This window comes from Archocentrus centrarchus, chromosome 5 (assembly GCF_007364275.1).
Source record: "Archocentrus centrarchus isolate MPI-CPG fArcCen1 chromosome 5, fArcCen1, whole genome shotgun sequence".
Taxonomy (NCBI): domain Eukaryota; kingdom Metazoa; phylum Chordata; class Actinopteri; order Cichliformes; family Cichlidae; genus Archocentrus; species Archocentrus centrarchus.
In genome coordinates this window covers 25,056,784-25,069,126 of record NC_044350.1, presented here as the reverse complement: position 1 = coordinate 25,069,126, position 12,343 = coordinate 25,056,784, and the positions used below count along the sequence as shown (strand labels likewise).

Here is a 12,343-nt window from a genome sequence, read left to right as displayed (position 1 = left end):
TGTCTCTTGTTGCCTAGGTGATCAGGAAACCACTCCATTGGACAGATCATAGCTGTTGGCATGATCCCTTAATGTTCTGGGGTGATCAACAGGCTCAGGATCAGGGCTGGTATTGTGGGTTACAGGTAGAGTTTGAAGCTTAGCATTCTGCTCATCTCTCCTGCCAGCCATGTATATTTCACAGGATTGTCTTTTATATTCAGTCTGTGGCTCAGTGGAGCACTCATCTTTATTTCATTTTGTGGCATTTTTTTAATTTTAGCCAGAGTGTTTTGCACTCTCCTCCTCCTCTTCCTCCTCTCCCTCCATCCTTCCTGACAACTCCCTCTGCTGACTGAATCAGTAATGACATTATGCATCTTGCACTATGAAGCTTTCAGCAAAGCAAACACTAACTTCTTGCAATTCACATTCTCCCCTTATTGCACCAAACTGTAAAAAGATCTGCACTGTGCCCATTTTGGGTTTTTTGGGGTTTTTTTTGGTCATATTCACTGTTGTAATTATATCACATTAATGTACAGTTAGAGTCATGTCATTCTATACACAAATTCAAGTGAACCTATTATGGCGATTTCTACCTTTATCTTTTTATTTTTGGACTCTATCCTTGGTCCTCCTAAATGAAAGGTGCTGCCACTATGAAAAAGCCCAAGAAAAAAATAACCCTTTGCATCACTGCTGCATTTTTCCAGAAAGCCCCATCTTTTCAAGCTGCTACAGCATCTCCTCTATAATCTAGGAATATGAGCTATTACGGTGATTTATCAGTGAAATGGTGGTAAAAAATTGAGTCACTCATACACTTGTGCATGCCAAGTTCCAATAATGGAGAGGTGCACATCAAGCCAAAATGATGCAGCATATGGTGCACACTGGCCCTCACTAATGGTGATGACAATGACAAGAGCAAACTGGCTACACAAATTTCTTCTGATTGGATGCTCATTGCAAACACAAAGTTTAAACAATATGTGGGAGGGGCTTCTATGCTCACTGTTCACACCCAGGGGTGTAGTATATTAAGGATACACTGTATGTGTGTTAACATACAGATCCAAGAGGAGTGTCTAGTGTATGAAGCCTGAGTACTTGCACATTTGATGACTCCACCTTTTAAGACTTTGGAATGTTTAATAGGATGATAGTTTCTTTTTTTTTTTAAAGAAAAAGTTGAAAAATATTAAAAGGTCAGTCTATCAAAAAAAAAAAAAAAAAAAAAGAAAGAAAGAAAGAAAGAAAGAAAGAAGGAAAGAAAGAAAGAAAGAAAGAGAAAAAAACTAACCCAAAACAAACAAACAAATAAAAAACAAATACACATATTTTTCATTCTAGCCACACGGATATTTTGGATCTTATTTTCTTAGACTTGGAGATTTTTGTAGTGAGGGGTCCTCTCGTGCAAATGAAATCTGTGAAATTTGGACTGACATGCTTACAGCATGAAAAAAAAATCCAAAAGTGAATTTTTAAAACTTAGTGCTGTAGTTACTATTTTCTTGGTTGAGAGGAGCTATCCTTTTTCATTTTGCTATATATTTTAAGCCTTTATTACAGCCATCAGGAAATGATAAGCAAAAAGAAAGATAACAGAGGAGTCTAACCAGAATCCAAGTGGAGATTGTGAAAATGTTAAGACCAGTGAAAAAGTTACAAAGAGTTACAGTTCTTTACTTATGTGAAAGTAGACATTGCACTCTCTCTGGAAAGTTCTGCATTGCAGTGAACAAAAGTACCTGCAAGAGAAACAAGCTTTATTATTATATAATGGATAATTACTGCTGGTGGAGTTATCTCATTTATAAATAGGTAATTTTACTTGATTAAAATACATTTATTATAGGTTTTTAAATCAGCAATGTGTAGTGTAACTAGTAATTATTTCCTCCTAAATGCATGAGGCAGAAAAACAAACTTACATAAAACAATTAAGTGAATTAGGTGCATTCAAAGTGAAATCAGAAATGAAGACTATATTTTTCTCTCTCTTCCTTAAACTGAACCTATATTAGGAATGAATGGATGCCTTCTCCCCAGTGTAGATACAGACCTTCTTGTACAATTCATAGCTATAAACCTTTCCAGTGTCCTTGGAACAGCTCTGAAAGGAGACGACAATTTTCAGACTGTCTCATTTCAGTTGGTTTGATGTCAAGGGAGTGATTAACCCACAAACAAACCAATGGACACACTTTGTTAGGTTTGCCAATACATCCTCAAGTCAATACAGCCCGCCGGCTGCTCTTTATTTACACATTCGTTTGTGATCTTCGTAATGCTGTTCACATCCCTGTTGGGCCATCCCAATTAAGTGGTAACTGAACACTAAAAGTAGAGCTGTCTCGAGAGTGCCAGAATATTACAAATCCACATCAAGTCAAATTACAAAAAAAATTGCAACCAACTTAAATTCATACAACTGTCTTTACAAACTGCTTTATTATACCAACACAGTGTGAAACTGTGAGAATTCTGCAAAATAAAATTGAGTGTGGAGTTTTTGTTTTTCAGCAGGGAACAGTACTGCTGATGCACCACCTCAACCTTTCGCTTTGATGTCAAGAAATAATTAAATCAAAAAGATATATCACATTTCTAGCTGCTTGTTTCTCACTTTTTGAAATACAGACTTTGGTTTTGAGTTATGAAAGGCTTCTTTTTAAATTAGTGTTTTAAAAAAAATGATCCAGTAATTAACTATCAGTAAGCACTAATGCTACGTGTAATACCTGGCAGAGGAAAACCTTTCTATTATTATTGCTTATACTTTTTCCTTCTTCTGTAAGGGAATATTTACATTGCAAAAGCAAAGCAAAGCCTCAGGTACTCTGACTTTAAGATCATAACCAAGTAGTCAAGAAAAATTTGCTTTAACAATATGTAATTTTTAATGATTTCAGATTTGACAGCTGCTACATTTGTCATACATTTTTCAATCATGTGATTTAAAATATGTGTAAATATATGTGGTCACCACCTACTTTATTAGGTACAGAGTACTTGGTTTTAGTGGTTTAATGTTATGCTTGATTAATTTCTGATTTTTTAGAGAAGTCCAGTGTGCCGGCTTAAATTTGGGTATAAAAATGTGGATCCAGTTTGCCTATTAAATAGCAATATCATTTTTAGTTTTAAACAAGTTTTTGACAGATTTCTAAAATACTTGTGTTTTCTTGTTTTCATGCCACGTGGCCTAATAAATTTGTCAAGCACTGTAGATTCAACAAGGTGCTGTAAACATTCCTCAGAGATATTGTCACGATAGCATCACACAGTTGCTATGAATTTATCACCTGCACATCCATGATGTGAAGTCTCCCATTCCACCACATCATAAAGGTGCTCTATTGGAGTGAGATCTGCTGACTGTGGAGGCCATTTGAGTACAATGAAATTACTGTCATGTTCATGAAACCAGTTTGAGATGATTTGAGTTTTTAACATGCTGTGTTATCTTGCCAGAAGCAGCCATCAGACGATGTGTGCACTGTGGTGATAAAGGTCTTTTATTGTCCAGTTTTGGTGAGCATGTGCAGATTGTATCCTCAGTTTCCAGTTCTTAGCTTACAGGATTTGTGTGGGAAAATCCCACATAAGTTTCTGAAATACTCAGACCAGCCCGTCCAGAACCACCAACCATACCACATTTAAATCACCTTTCTTCCCCATTCTGTTGGTCATCTTGACCATTTCTAAATGCACTGAGTTGTTGCCGTGTGATTAGCTGATTAGATATTTGTGTTAATGAGCAGTTGAAAATTAAAGTGGCTGGTGATGTCATGTATATTTCTTCATGACTCATTCAGAGGGCACATAGCAAATAAAACAAAGCGCAGGCATGAGGACTACAAAGCACTTGTATTGACTAAATTTAAATTAAAGACACAGATCACAGATAAAACTGTCAGTTAAGTGAGCCAAAGCTGATCAGTTGAGAACAATTTTATTCATTTTCACACAACACTACAGAAGAGTAGCACCATTGAGAATTTCAGTAAAGCAATGATGAGGTTTTGAGTTGATTGAGTTGGTATTTAACAGTTATACTCATTAAAAAAAGCTTCCAACAAAATAAAACAAATTCCTTTTGCAAGTATTGAAGAAAAAAAAAGTATAGGTGCTTAGGGGAGAGTTTCATCACAGTTTTAAAATTACATTATGAACAGTGTTAAACCATTTCTAATGTTTTTAATGTTTCCACATGTCAGCACGTCTTATTTTAACTCCGATCAAGCCTACTAAAGTAGAGGAAGTCTTTCCTTTTGATTCGGTGAGTGTTAAATAATTTCCCAGCTTTTTGTGAAGAAAGAAGAAAATATAAATATGAATAAACAGCACAACACAAATTCACTGTTGGTTGAACATACAATACTAAGACTTTAAGGCTTGACATCTCTTTATTTGACACGACGTTCAATCTGATCTATAAAACAAGTCTGAAATTATTTGGCAACAGAATGTAATCTCTACAACATGGGAAATGTGAATGGAAAGGAGACAGTGGGGTCTGATATCTCAATAAAGAACAAGAATGAAATCATTAACTAAACCATTTGGCAACAGAATCTAATCTTTGCTACATCAGACGTACTAAATGAAAATAGGAGGGTGGGTAGATATCTCAACAAAGAACATTTGTTATCACAGATGAAAATCAATTCTTGCAAAAATAGAAATCACTGTGCATGCAATGTGTCTAAAGGCACCAGAGGTGTTTAGTTAGGTGCTGCAGCAAAATGTTAACATGGTCTACAACACACAGATTATTTAAGAACACATAAAATTTTAATGCTGTACCCCATGAAAGATCATAACTAAACCCGGTAGTGTATCTGATATAAAAATGGAAAAAGATGGGGGAGGAATGTGATTTATACAATCAAGATGGGTGGTGTAGGGGGGGCTAGCGAGAAGCACTGACCTCATGGATTAAACATCTGAGTAAATTACACAAAAACATTCATCAGCGGCATTCATTTGTAAATCTCATTTTAATCTCTATTTAGTGGATGTTGCTATCTTCAAATAATGTCCATCCAGTTCAACAGAAATTGCTTTGCCTGATGAGATTTTGTTAGATGTGATAAACCTTGAGGTACACAATTACGCTAGAGCAAAATTTGTGGATGTGTCATTTTTGATATTACTTTAAGGTTAAGTTCTCATCATAAGAATGATGTCCATCTAGTAAACCACATCATAAATTTTGGTGCTCTGGAAGTCAGGGTTTTTCTCATTCAAGGTCTCACATGGGCTTTTTTATACCAGACTACTGCACAAGTATGTATATAAAGTAGTATTTTTTTTGGGGTGGGCGTGGGGGTGGGGGGCATTCTGCTTTACAAGGTAACAGGATAGTCAATCTCTCACAGATATCTTTTTAATCAATTTCTTTCTGTCCTTGTGTCTGCATGTGTGTGATTTATGTGGTTGGGCAAGCCATCAGGATGCAATGCTGGCCCCCCAATACTTTGGTGTCTGATGTAGCAAGACATGAGTTCACCCTGGCCTCCTTATCGCTAATGTCCAAAAACATCGGAGCACAGGTTGACAGAGAAAAAATATAAAGGAAATGAAAACAAGAAGAGTTGGGAACACAGAATATGAGTGGAGGAGGTTAGAGAAGTGGTAAGGGACAGGAGCAAGAACTATAGGAGACATGGGACTGCACATGTTGACCTAAATACGGTTAAAAAAAATGATGCTCAGATGCTAAAACTTACTATCAGATACTCATTCGCAACAGTATCAGTACCAACAATGTCAGCTTCACCTCCTCCAGCAGATCCATAACTTCATACAGCCCCTCCCCTCACTAGCAGCTGAACAGAAGCTGACATTCACAACACTGAACCATACTTTATCAGGAATTTTGAGAGCTAAGTATAGCTCATTTCAATAACATTTAATCAATAAACAGTTAACATAAATGTTAACCTGACCACTGCACATGTTAATGTTAGCCACATCAACTATCTTTTATCATATAGGTAGCAGCTAGCAGCTATAAACTAATAAAACAATAATGTTAATCTGAGAGCTACGTAGGAAACATTATCCACCCTGCCAGTCTGTAACATTAATAGTGTTAATGTAACAGGATAATAAAGTTATTTGTGTCCAATATGGGTTGTTTCTCTTAAAGTCCCAAATTGAGGTTGAGAAAAATCTACCATTAACTAGAAAAAAACAGTGACAGTCTACCTTACCAACTCCATTTGATCACTTGTGAAAATATAGTGCCAAGTATTACCTCAGACAACCTAAAAACAGTCTTTTGCTTGCACTAGAGAATCTTAAAATATTTGTTGTATTCATGACAGTTACCTGTTTTTTTCCCACCCTTCTTCAGGCAAGTTAAAAATACTGCTGTCCTTGACGTTATTGTTTGTATTGTTCCAATCTTTTCATGGTATCAAAAATGGCATTGAGTGGCAAGTATTTTCCTGGCTATTTTCCTGGAATTTACTGAGCTCCTGAGGGTGACTCATTCTTTCACAAATGCCTAGGTGCTTGGTTTTATACACCTGTGACAACGGAAGGGATTGGAACACCTGCAATCAATGACTTGGATGGGTGAGTGAATACCTTTGGCAAAATAGTGTATCCTGAGAGAAATAATAAATGGCTGAGCTTGTGTATTATGATTATGGTCAGCACATAGGTTGTGTCACATGCCAACTGTGGTGTTACCGCAGCCCTCAAGATGGCGCCGGTGAGGTCAGCAGCCGTCGTACCTGCTCCTACGCTTTGTTTGTATATATTAGGTTTAGCTCTAATTTTGGACTTTATAATTCCGCCTGCTCTGTGTCATATCACGTATGACAGACAGACTCTTTTTAATATCAGAATACAGCACTCTGGCTGTATTCTGACACCTTTTTCTCCCGACCCGACTTGGCCTCGGGAGATACTGCGTTTCCAGTGGGCCAGCTCAAACAAAGGACGGACCAGGTCACGGACAAGGCCCCGAGGGAAAAGAGCCGGCGTAAGAGAGAGGCTGAGGCGCAGAGCGCACCAAACGCCACTGCCGAGCATCCTGTTGGCTAATGTCCAGTCACTGGATAACCAGCTGGACGAACTCAGGGCCAGGATACAGTTTCAGAGGGACATAAGGGACTGCAACATCATCTGTCTCACGGAGACATGGCTGACTCCCCTCATACCGGACCACGCCGTACAGCCGTCGGAGTTCTTCAGTGTTCATTGCACGGACAGAACGAGTGAGTCTGGAAAATCAAGAGGAGGAGGTGTGTGCCTAATGATTAATAACAACTGGTGTGACAGTAGGAATGTTGTCCTTCTGAAACAATCATGTTCACCTAACCTGGAGCTCCTAACACTGAAATGCCGTCCCCACTACCTGCCCCGTGAGTTCACTTCGGTCATCTTCAGCGCCGTCTATATTCCACCTCAGGCGGACACAAACACTGCACTATCCGAGCTACATGAGGCGATTTCCACCTATCAGGCTAACCAGCGTGATGCGGCTCTCATCGTAGCCGGGGACTTTAACAGTGCAAACTTGAAAAAGGTGATACCGGAATTGATTCAACACATCGACTGCCCCACCAGAGGAGAGAGGACCCTAGACCACTGCTATTCTCCATTCAAAGATGGCTACAAAGCAAAGCCTCTTCCGCCTTTTGGGAAGTCTGACCACACCTCTGTTCTTCTCATGCCGAAATACAAACAACGGCTCAGGCAGGAACCCCCTGCTGTGAGAGAAGTGACACGGTGGTCTGATCAAACAGAGGCCGCTCTGCAGGGTGCGTTGGATTCAACCGACTGGGACATGTTTCGCAGCAGCGCGGGCGGAGACATCGAGGAGTTTACGGAAACTGTTGTGGGATTTATTGGGAAAGTTGTTGAAGACACTTCACTTAGGAGGACCATCAGGACTTTTCCCAACCAGAAGCCGTGGGTGGATAAATCTGTCCGCGACGCCCTGAGGTCCCGCACCGTTGCCTACAACTCCGGCCTCGCCTCTGGGAACATGGAGGACTACAAGGTTGCATCATACAACGTCCGCAGAGCAGTGAAAGAGGCTAAACATCGCTCCGGCCGCAGACTGGAACAGCAACTACAACAGTCTGACCCCAGGGGACTGTGGCAGGGACTACGCACCATCACGGACTACAAAGCACCACACACACACCCGGTGAGTGCCGACGCTTCTCTGGCTGATGAACTCAACATCTTCTTTGCGCGCTTTGAGTCGGGAAGCCGACAGCCCGCTGCGCTCCCGGCCGGAGGGGCGGAGACACTCACTGTGACGGAGCGCGACGTGAGGAGGGCGTTTAGACGTGTAAACACCAGGAAAGCGGCTGGACCAGACGGTATTAGTGGACGTGTCCTTAAGACCTGCGCTGACCAGCTGGCACCTGTGTTTACACTGATATTCAACCTCTCACTGAAACTGTGTGTGATTCCCACCTGCTTTAAAAAGTCCATCATAGTCCCTGTCCCAAAGAAACCACACCCCAGCAGCCCCAATGACTTCAGGCCCATAGCGCTCACCTCTGTGGTGATGAAGTGTTTTGAGAGACTCATCAAGACATTCATCACCTCCTCACTGCCCACCACCCTCGACCCACTACAGTTTGCATACCGGCCAGACAGATCCACAGATGACGCCATATCCTTCCTCCTCCACAAGACCCTTTCACACACAGACACTGGTAAGGGGAACTATGTGAGAGTGCTGTTTGTAGATTACAGCTCAGCATTCAACACCATAGTTCCCTCCAGGCTGGTCTCTAAGCTGCTGGACCTGGGCCTGGGCCCATCCCTGTGCAGGTGGGTTCACAGCTTCCTGACCAGCAGACCACAGGTGGTACGAGTGGGTCACCTCACCTCATCCTCCCTCACCCTCAACACTGGATCCCCCCAAGGCTGTGTACTCAGCCCTCTGCTGTACTCACTGTACACCCATGACTGCGAGGCCACGTCAGAGTCCAACGTCATCATCAAGTTTGCTGACGACACTGCTGTTGTGGGACTAATCTCTCACAATGAGGAGACCGCCTACAGGAGAGAGGTCTCCCGCCTGGAGAACTGGTGCCAGGAGAACCACCTCCTGCTCAACGTCAGCAAAACAAAGGAACTGATCGTGGACTTCAGCAGGAAGCAGCAGAGGGACTACCATCCACTTGTCATCAGTGGTGCTGAGGTGGAAAGAGTGGACACTTTCAAATACCTGGGAGTGACCATCTCACAGGACCTGTCCTGGACTCATCACATAAACATCACTGTGAAGAAGGCCAGACAGCGTCTCTACCTCCTCAGGCGGCTGAGAGACTTCAAGCTCCCACTCAAGGTGCTCAGGAACTTTTACACCTGCACCATCGAGAGCATCATGCGTGGGAGCATCACCACCTGGATGGGAAACTGCACCAAGCAGGACTTCATGGCCCTAAAAAGGGTGGTTCGTTCAGCTGAACGGACCATCAGAACCACCCTCCCCAACCTGCAGGACATTTACACCAAGCAGTGCAGGCTGAGGGCCATGAAGATCCTAAAACAGCCCAGCCACCCCGGACACTCTCTCTTCTCCCTGCTCCCATCAGGCCGGCGTTACCGCTGCCTGAGGACTAAGACTGAAAGGTTGAAGAAGAGTTTTTACCCACAAGCCATCCGTCTGCTCAACTCTGAGCCCTAACTGGACCATTATTGCACAATGTAAATATTATAATTTAAAAAGTGTGTATAGTGTATAGTATATAGAGTATAGTGTATAGTGTGAATTACTTTTTTTTAATTTTTATTCTTCTTATTTATATGTGTGTGTATATATGGTTGCAGGTACAAAATACATTTCACTGTGCATTGTACTGTGTATAACTGTGCATGTGACAAATAAACACTATCTTATCTTATCTATCAGAAGTCAAAACTGGACTCAAAAAGGTTTTTTTTCCTCAAGTTTTCTCCAGAAAGTCTAATATTTTCAAGCTGTTGTTGCATCTCTCTTTGTTTAATCTAGGAATCTGTTAGGATTCTGTACTGATAGATTATTAAGATAGTGGTAAAAACCAACATGATTTTGCACTCGGATCTGCAACCCAACCGCACCACCCAGGACAGGTTGACAAAAACAAGAGGTTACAGACAGGCCAAAACACCAAAGTGCTGTTCACACCAGCAGTTGTGACTAGGGATATGTGTGACTAGCTGCCTTTGCTAGTCAGAACCAGAAATACCAGTTGGTTACAAAGCTTGTTTTATTAATACATAACGGCAGTTACTGTTTCAAAGATTTTATGATGCCACCAACACTACCTGGGACTGCAGCCCTGACAGACATTGTGAATGAACAAAGGGGGAAAGTTAGCAGATAACAATTGCACTAACAAATGCAGTACTTTGAGTTAAAAACTTAGTGGCTGTATGTTGGGTTTGTCAGAATCAGTTGAATGACAATCAAAGCCAATCAAATGAAATGAGGCATAACCATATTCTGCACCAGGGTGTGGATGCTAGCATGGAAGAAACCAAGGCTATTGCTGCTATTGTTACTAAGGTTAGCCAAGCTCTGCAGACTAATCTGACATTGTGCTTGTGTTTGCAACATTATACATGGTGCAAGATGCTGCATATTTCAGCAACATTTAAAATGTGATTTGAGTAATTAAGAATGTGATTAATGGTTTTATATAGTTCTTAAAATACACACAAAATATTCGTTTGGCCAGTGTTTAACTTTGCCCATTTGAAGTGTGCTCAGTTTTACAGTGGCTTGCAAAAGTATTCATACCCCTTGAACTTTTCCATATTCTGTCACATTACAACCACAAACATAAATATATTTCACTGGAATTTAATGTGAAAGACCAACACAAAGTGGTATACAATTGTAAAGTGGAAAGAAAATTATACATGATTCAAAGCATTTTTTACAAATAAAAAACTGAACAGTGCAGTGTGCAAAAGTATTCAGCCCCCTTTTCTCTGAGTGCAACCAATTGCATTCAGAAGTTGCCTGATAACTGCTAATGACTAAAAAGAGTCCTCCTGTGTGTAATCTAATCTCAGTACAAATACAGCTGCTCCGTGATGGCCTCAGAGGTTGGTTAAGAGAATATTGGGGGGTAAACAGCATCATGAAGTCCAAAGAACAAGAACCAGACAGGTCAGGAATAAGGTTGTGGAGACGTTTCAAGCAGGCTTAGGCTATAAAAAGATTTCCCAAGCTTTGAACATCTCACTTTGAACAGCACTGTTCAATCTATTATCTTGAAATGGAAAGAGTATGGCACAACTGTAAACCTACCAAGACAAGGTTGTTCATCTAAATCTGGACGAAATGCAGAGATCCACAACTCTGTCCACAGGACAACTATTAGTCGTGCACTGCACAAATGTGGTCTTTATGGAAGAGTGGCAAGAAGAAAGCCATTTTTAAAAGAAAACCATAAAAAGTCCCGTTTGCAGTTTGCCAGAAGCCATGTTGGGGACACAGCAAACATGTGGAACAAGGTGTTTTGGTCAGATGAGACCAAAATTGAACTTTTTGGCCAAAATGCAAAACACTGTGTGTGGTGGAGAATTAACACTGCACATCACTCTGAACACACCATCCCCACTGTCAAATATGGTGGTGGCAGCATGGTGCTCTGGGGCTGCTTCTCTTCAGCAGGGACAGGGAAGTTGGTCAGAGTTGATGGGAAGATGGATGGAGCCAAATACAGGGCACTCTTGGAAGAAAACCTGTTGGAGTCTGCAAAAGACTTGCGGCTGGGGTGGAGGTTCACCTTCCAGCAGGACAACGACCCTAAACATAAAGCCAGGGCTACAATGGAATGGTTTAAAACCAAACATATTCATGTGTTAGAACGGCCCAGTCAAAGTCCAGACCTAAACCCAATCGAGAATTTGTGGCAAGATTTGAAAACTGCTGTTCACAAACGCTCTCCATCTAATCTGACTGGGCTTGAGCTGTTTTGCAAAGAAGAATGGCCGAAAATTTCAGTCACTAGATGTGCAAAGCTGGTGGAGACACAACCTAAAAGACTTGCAGCTGTAACTGCAGCAAAAGGTGGTTCCACAAAGTATTGACTCTTTACTTTTGCTCACCGCACTTTTCAGTTTTTTATTTGTAAAAAATGTTTTGAATCATATATAATTTTCTTTCCACTTCACAATTGTATACCACTTTGTGTTGGTCTTTCACATTAAATTCCAGTGAAATATATTTATGTTTGTGGTTGTAATGTGACAGAATATGGAAAAGTTCAAGGGGTATGAATACTTTTGCAAGCCACTGTAAATGTTTCCTAAGGGATTTCTATCTTTTAAAGTACAAGACCAGTCAAACCTGGTACTATATGTGAACACCTGTGGC

The 12,343-nt window shown here is 41.0% G+C and overlaps 1 protein-coding gene across 2 annotated transcripts in view; it reads right to left on the bottom strand.

The window, feature by feature from the left end:
• The window catches only part of nxph4 (neurexophilin 4), a 49,051-nt gene that overhangs the window by 21,374 nt on the left and 15,334 nt on the right, over positions 1-12,343 (bottom strand). The window lies entirely within an intron of this gene.